The sequence below is a fragment of the Microtus oregoni genome, unplaced genomic scaffold, assembly GCF_018167655.1.
Source record: "Microtus oregoni isolate MIOR12 unplaced genomic scaffold, Mior012 000058F_ref0000040, whole genome shotgun sequence".
Classification (NCBI taxonomy): Eukaryota; Metazoa; Chordata; class Mammalia; order Rodentia; family Cricetidae; genus Microtus; species Microtus oregoni.
This window is the reverse complement of record NW_024543834.1, coordinates 5,185,329-5,192,811: the sequence shown is the minus strand read 5'-3', so window position 1 is coordinate 5,192,811 and position 7,483 is coordinate 5,185,329.

Sequence of the window (7,483 nt, the reverse complement as noted above, 5' to 3'; positions counted from 1 at the left end):
AAGATGCCCTCCCTCCCTCCAACCACTGTTCTTATTCCTCCTCAGTTGATTTTCCCATAAAATCTCCTCCATGTTCTCAACGCACTTCAGAAAACTCTTCCCCTGACCTTTCATAATCTGGGCCACATATTAGTATGGAAGTCCCAATATGGCAGGCTTAGATTCAGGCTTTTTCAAAGTTACTCTGAATTCTGATTCCAGGCAATGCTCCATGTTGAACGAATCTCAGTCCTGGGGTCAGAGAAAGGTTATGTGTTTCTTCAGAACGAAATCGGAGGAAGGCAGATGTAGCTCAGTGGTCAAGCACTTCTGGAGGCCATGTGCGAGGCTCCGGATGCCATTCCCAGCACTGCCACAGGAAGTGGGGTATAGGAGGAGCTGAGTGGCTCTGCTCTGTCTGTCAGACCCTTCCCCAAGAGATCTGTCAGCTCTGAGATCACAACACTCAGGCCTATGGACTGAGGACATGCGATGGGGCTTCCCAGGCTGGGAGGGTAGAGGTGGGAAGACACAGAGGGTAGAGACAGACATGGCATGTCGGGGTTGTTGTGGAATATTATTTAAACTGGGCAAAGATGTGTCATGTTTGTTTATGCTGCTTTTGTTTAATTATGAAAAGATGTGCTGCATTTGTTTCTCTTTGCCTGCCTAAGGCACCTGACTGGTCTAATCAAAAGCTAAATAGCCACTAGCTAGGCAAGAGAAGAATAGGTGGTGGCGGGCATAAAGAATAAATAGGAGGAGAAATCTAGGCTCAGGAAGGACTGAGAGAAAGAAGATGAGGAGAGACCAAGGGACACGCCAGGGGCAGAAGCCAGTCAGCATCCAGTAAGACATGAGAAGCAGTGAAAGTAAGATACACAGAAAGAAAAAAAAGTAAAAAGTCCTGAGGCAAAAGGTAAATGAAGAGAAACAGGTTAATTTAAGTTAAAAGAGCCAGCCCGAAATGAGCCTGAGCTAGGCTAGACATTCATAACTATCATAACTAGTAAGAAGTCTGCTTGTCGAGATTTGGGAGCTGGTTGGTGGTCCAAAAGGAAAAGTCTGGTTCAAGGGAGAGAGAGGGAAAGAGAGGGAGAGAGAGAGAGAGAGGAGAGAGAGAGAGAGAGAGAGAGAGAGAGAGAGAGAGAGACAGACAGACGGGGGGGGGGAGGGAGAGAGGAGAGAAAGAATCATTTTGTTTCACTGGGGAAGATAACACCTTGGTCAACACAACCTCAGCGTCACCAAGCCCTATGGGTGAAGGTCACCACCTCTCTTCCATAGAAACCTAGGATCACTCTTTCCTGCAGTATGGTTCCACGCATGCTGCAGGCCACAGTAGTTGTCTTCCTACTTCTCTACAGGGCCTGAGCCCTGGGATGGTCCCTGGCAGGTGTAAGCTCTCCTGGATGGCCATTCTGTAGGGATTGTCAAACCAGGGGAACTATAGGAATGTAATTCCAAAGATATTGCCAAAGCCCAGGAGGGTATGGTGTGCCCCTGCTTGCCCCATGCGTACCCAGTGCCCCATGCAGAAGATTCGTTTCCATGACAGCTTTGCTGAGTGGCAGTGCACGGGCCCTGTAGTCGCCAAGAGACAATTCGATGGCTTTTAATAAAGGCACATATCTACAACCAGCGCTGCTGTCATAAAACACTCTTTAGGAGGGTTCTCTGGGAGTTGGGTTGGCACTTTTATTCCTTTTTTTAATTAATTAATTAATTTATTTATTTTTGTTGTTGTTTTTGTTTTTTTCGAGACATGGTTTCTCTGCAGCTTTGGAGCCTGTCCCGGAACTAGCTCTTGTAGACCAGGCTGGCCTCAAACTCACAGAGATCCGTCTGCCTCTATCTCCCTAGTGGTGGGATTAAACATTGCCCAGCCCTTTTATATTGCTTTTTAAAAAGTAATTTTAGCCATTTTAAAAATGAGTAGGCCAGGAGCTCTAGATCCATCTGTAACATCGTCCAGTAATCTCTGTTCTCTGTCTCTAAACTTCTTATCTTCCAAGAACAAACTTCCCTCTCCCCACCCCTAATGATCTCTATCCTAGTTTGTACCACTAAAAGTTGGGTGGCCGTAGGCACAGCACATATGTGGAATCCTTTTGTATTCAACCTTTTGTGTCTGGTTTATTTCACTTAGCGCAAGATCCAAGAAGGTTGTTGCAGGGGTCAGAATTTCAGTTTTGTATCATGAACAATAAAAACCCAGAGACAGATATTGGGGTTCAACCCAAAAACCAGAAAAGCAAAGCAGCCAAGCCACTAGAGAAGTCTTACCTCTACCAAAGCTGGGTGACCTCAGACTAAGTCTCTCTCTCTCCCCATTTCATATTCCCTGTAGTGCTGGGATTAAGAGCATGTAATTCCCCAGGACTGGGATTAAAGGTGTGAGCCGCTACCACCTCGATTGGTTTCTTCATTGACACTGTGAGGCCCCGAATGGCCTTGAGCTCACAGAGTCTCTGTCTCCCAAATCCTGGGATTAAAGGTGCGTGTCACCACTGCCTGACCTCTAGTGGCTTAGCTTCACCCTTCTGATCTTTAGGCAAGCTTTATTTATTAAAACATAAATAAAATATTACTATATTTCACCTAAGTAAAAAACAAAGGCTATAAATAATATAAGAAAAACTATACACAGTAAGCACAATAACTATATACAATATACACAGGCAATAAATACATCAACAATGTCTAGTCCATTTGCACTTAACAAGTTCAGAGAAAATACTCCATAGCTATCCTATCTTGATGAGTCCAAAGTCTTGTACCTAAAGTAAAAGCCCCACAGTCTTCACAAATTTAAACACATTAAAAATCAGTCCCTTTGGGCTGGACAGATGGAGCATTGCCTGCTCTTCCAAAGGTCCTGAGTTCAATTCCCAGCAATCACATGTGTTCACAACCATATGTAATGAGATTTAGTGCCTTCTTCTGACCTGCAGCGATACATACAGGCAGCACACCGAATACGTAATAAATAAATAAAATCTTAAAAAAAAAATCAGTCCCTTTAAAAACATCCAGTCTCTTTAAAAATCCAAACTCTCTTAAAAGTTTAAAATTTCTCAACTGTGGGCTCCCATTAAAGTCAAAATTGAGTTAAATACTTTCTTATTTCAAGAGGGAAGAACCAGGGAACAGTCACAGTCTGAGGAAGGAAAAACCTTACTCTAACAATGTAAATAATTCAACAGCCAATATCTGGGATTCATTCGCCATCTTCTGGGCTCCTCCAAAGGACTTGGGTCACTTCTCCAGCTCTGCCCTCTGCAGCACACACAGCTTGTCTTCTAGGCTCTGGCTGGCTCTACTCCACAGTTACTGCCGTTCCTTGTCACTCTCCCATGTCATCTTCAAAACTCTGGGCTCTTCGGCTGCGAGTGAACTGCATCCTGGGCTCTCTTCAGGGACTCCAGCCCAACCGCACAGCACTAAGTCTCAGCTGTTCTCCATAACTCCCTCACACCTTCAAAACCAGTACCACCTGGGTGACTCTTAGGCTGCCAAGTTTGGCTGCCAGCAGGAGGTAAAACCTTGGCTACCTCTGGAACACAGCTTCTGTGCCTTAGGGCACTCTTCCAAAAAGACTTCACCTCAATGTTGTTGGTCTCTTGCGATTTTTCAGCGCCGGCTAACCAGAACCACAGAGTATGAACTCAAGCGGCCAGGGAGTCTTTGCTTCCCTCTGAAACCTCACAGGCCAGGCCTCCATGGTCTGCCCTGCTCTCAACATTCTTATCTCCCAAGCGCCACAGAACACAGCTCACCATGCTCTCAACACTTAATAGTATTCCTAGCCTGAAGCTCTTCCACAATCCTTCTCCAAACAAGGCCAGGTCTGTGACAGCTGCACCATACTATCCTGGTACCAATTTCTGTCCTAGTTAGGGTCACTACTGTTGTGATGAGACATCACGACCAAAAGGAAGAAGATGAGAGGAAAGGGTTTGGTTGTTTGGTTTGACACTTCCTTATCACTGTCCCTAAGTGAAAGAAGTCAGGGCAGTAACACAAACACAGGGCAGGGGCTGATGCACAGCCCATAGAGGAGTGCTGCTTACTGGCTTGCTCCCCATGGCTTGCTCGGTATGTTTTCTTATAGAACCCAGGCCCCGCTGCCCAGGGATGACACCACCCACAGTGGGCCGGCCTTCCCCCATCAATCAGTCATTAAGACAATGCCCTACAGGCTTGCCTACAGTTTGATCTTATGGAGTCATTTCTCTCTTTTCCAGTGACTCTCGCTTGTATCGAGTTAACATAAAATTAGTCAGTACACACAGATAATTTTAGAATAAGTAAATCTTTAAAAAAAAATGAAAGAGAATAACTTGGGAGTGCTGAGCCCTAACAAGGATATCCATCAGAGAGAGAGAGAGAGAGAGAGAGAGAGAATGAACGAACAAGCCCAGGAAACAGTATAGGAAAGGGGACACTAAGATTGTTTGGCAAGAACTACGGTGAAACAATGTCTTCCGGGTATGACATGGCCATTGCACTGATGTACTTCCACTGAATAAGATCAAGCCATTCTAGCATGGATGGGGAAAAGACTCTTGAAGCCCCATCCCCAGCTGAGGAGCTTTGGAAGTTGAGAGCTCCTGGCGGCATAGGGAGACTTCCTTTGTTTGGGGGGAAGTGGCCTGTGCTCCCATGGGTGGTCTTAACACCTGTGCACACACGGACAGCACTGATCGGACTCAGTGGGCTGTGAAATGAGGAGCTGAAGTCAAGGTGAGGGTGCGGTGAGGGCTTTGGGAGGACTTCACAGGGGAGGATGGGGTTCGTATGATCAAGATACATTGTATCCAAGCATGAAATTATCAAAAAATTAGTAAAGAGGTGAACTTCAGAAAGGCCAAGAGTCATTGCTGACAGTGCAGAGCGTTCAGTGACAGCCATTGCTTGGAACAAGCTTTATTTTCCCGTCTCTTTTGTAACCTCCTGGAGGTTACACAGATCATGATAAACTTGCGATTTTTCAACTCCACAGCTTCCAGCACAGATCAAGACAAGAATCATTATTTATTTATTCAAAAGTGATGTATTGAACATCTCTATCATGCCAGGAGTGAGTGACCTGTGGTTACCCTAGCAATAACGTCAGCTGAACCCAGGCAGGAGCTGCCAGCACCAAACCAATTAGCTGAGTGGGACCCAGGACAGGATGCTGGTAGGCAGTGGTGCTGGGCAAAAGAGCGCAAGCTTTGCAGTCTGAGAAACCCTTGCTCAGAGCTTGCTTGCCAATCAGTTATGTGTGGCCAAGTTATTGTACGACCTTCTCATAGTTGTCGAGGTCTCCATAGCAACCCCCTCCACACCTGCCGAGATGTACCTTACCTGTCATTGTCGCACCTTCTGCTTTTCCAGTCATTGCTTGCCAAATCCCACTGTGAGAGAGACTTGGTTTCCAGTGGGCGCTCCAGTTTTAAAGGTGGAATGGGCATATGATCTGGTCTGGCTGAACATTACCAAATCCCCTAAGTGCCAACTCACCACAGGACCTAAAAGCTAGCTGTTCCAATTGTCATACTGTATCCTGGGTCTTGTTTAAAAGCAGCTTTGTTTCTTCTGCTGGATCCAGGAGCCACATGCCTGGGATTGGCCACCATATAAATGTGAATAAAACCACCCAGAGGACAGCAGAGCCAAGGAAGGCAGAGAAACCAAGTGCCATGGCCGTCACCTGTTGTTAGGTCTCTTCTGTGGCGACTCTTGTTGGGGTTCCTTCAGCCTCCCTGGTAGAGAGGTGGTGTCAAGGGCTGGTGAACGAAACTCAGATAGAAGCAGGTCTTTTTGTTTGTTTTGATTTTTTTGTTTTGTTTTGTTTTTCCTTGAGACAAGGTCTTACTGTGTATCCCTGGCTAGCCCGAAACTCACAATATAGATCAAGATGCCTTTGAACTCACAGAGATCCACCTGCCTATGCCTCCTGAATATTGATTGGGCAGACAGAAGTTCTTACACTAGCCTGGGGAAATTCTCTAGATCAGTGGTTCTCAGCCTTCCGGACGCTGTGACCCTTTAATACAATTCCTCATGTTGTGGTGATCCCAACCATAAAATGATTTCATTGCTACTTCATAACTGTGACTTTGCTACTGTTATATTGTAAAGTAAATATCTGATCTGCAATATATCTGTTAGGCGACCCCTATGAAAGGGGTGTCCCACCCACCAAGGGGTCACGACCCACAGGTTGAGAACCACTGCTCTACAGGGACACAACCTCCAAGAGACTCAGTCTTTGTCTTGCTTTCTTCTGTAATTCAGAGGTGACCGCTAGAGTTCCAGTTGCAGGGTTGTGGCTGGGTATGTGTTCGTGTGTGTTCATGTGTGTGTTTGCATGTGTTCTCGTATGCAGGTGCATGTTAGCGTGGACATGTGTCCGTGTAGAGGCCAGAGACCAACACAGAACCTGGAGCTCTCAGACTCTGCTAGACTGGCAGGCCAGAGAATTGCGGGCATCCTCCTGTTCTGTTGCCCTGGTGCTGAAACTTTTATGGCACTGTGGTGTGTGCCCCCCAAGACCAGCTTTTTACCTGGATGTTGGGGATCTGAACCCATGTCCTCACACCTGCGTAGGAAGGGCTTTGCCCACTGAGCCGTCTCCCTCAGCCCTGAAGGAGCTTCCTTGAGGCAGGCGTGAGCTTGAGATAAGTACAGAGCAGAAAGCCAGAATGAACCGGATAACTGACGACAGAGGGTCAACTTTATCAGCCCCAAACTACCTGAGGCCTCTATGTCTTTTTCAAGAGGACACACAATAGAACCTTTGTGCCGAGTTATGGCTGGCAACGCTGTGGTATGCGGCTGCACCGCGCAATAACTGATAATTCACGACTCACACCGGTGTTCATGGGTTATTGTCTCTTCCTTTCGTTCTCGTCACCAAATGAACTAACTCCGTGTCTGACAGCTTGAGCAATGGACATGGGCGAGGCCTCGAGGTGGCACCCTCTGGGAGACACAGCCATTTCTCAGCTGGTCAGATACAAGCTCTTCTTCATCACTTTCTCTGGGGCAAAAAGTGCATCACCATCATCATCATCATCAATTTTACTAACTTTATGATATGGAAATTTGAGATCACTAATTCCAAAACGGAATTAAAACTCCCATTTGAAAAAAAAAATTAAATGAAAGGCCCTTTTCCCCATGCCATAACAACCTCTTTGACAGCAGGTGGGAAGGCTGTGGGGATCAGATCCATTGCCTGGCCCCTTCCTGTCCACAGCCCCAGTGGATCAAAAGGCCCAGAGAATGGGGAGGCTCTGCTTCTGCAGGACAGCCCCCGGCTCTTAAAATGAATGACCAACTTCTTTAACAGACTTCCCCCTTAACCCCCACCTCTGAGTCTCACATTCCCCATGGTTGGTGAGGCAGAAAATTTGTAAGAACAAAGCTCTTGCCCTAAAAAGATCTTTTCAACTTAGGGTCAGTTCCACATCCGAGGCTTCCAGAGGAGTCACCTTTAATTGAAGAAAGGGAG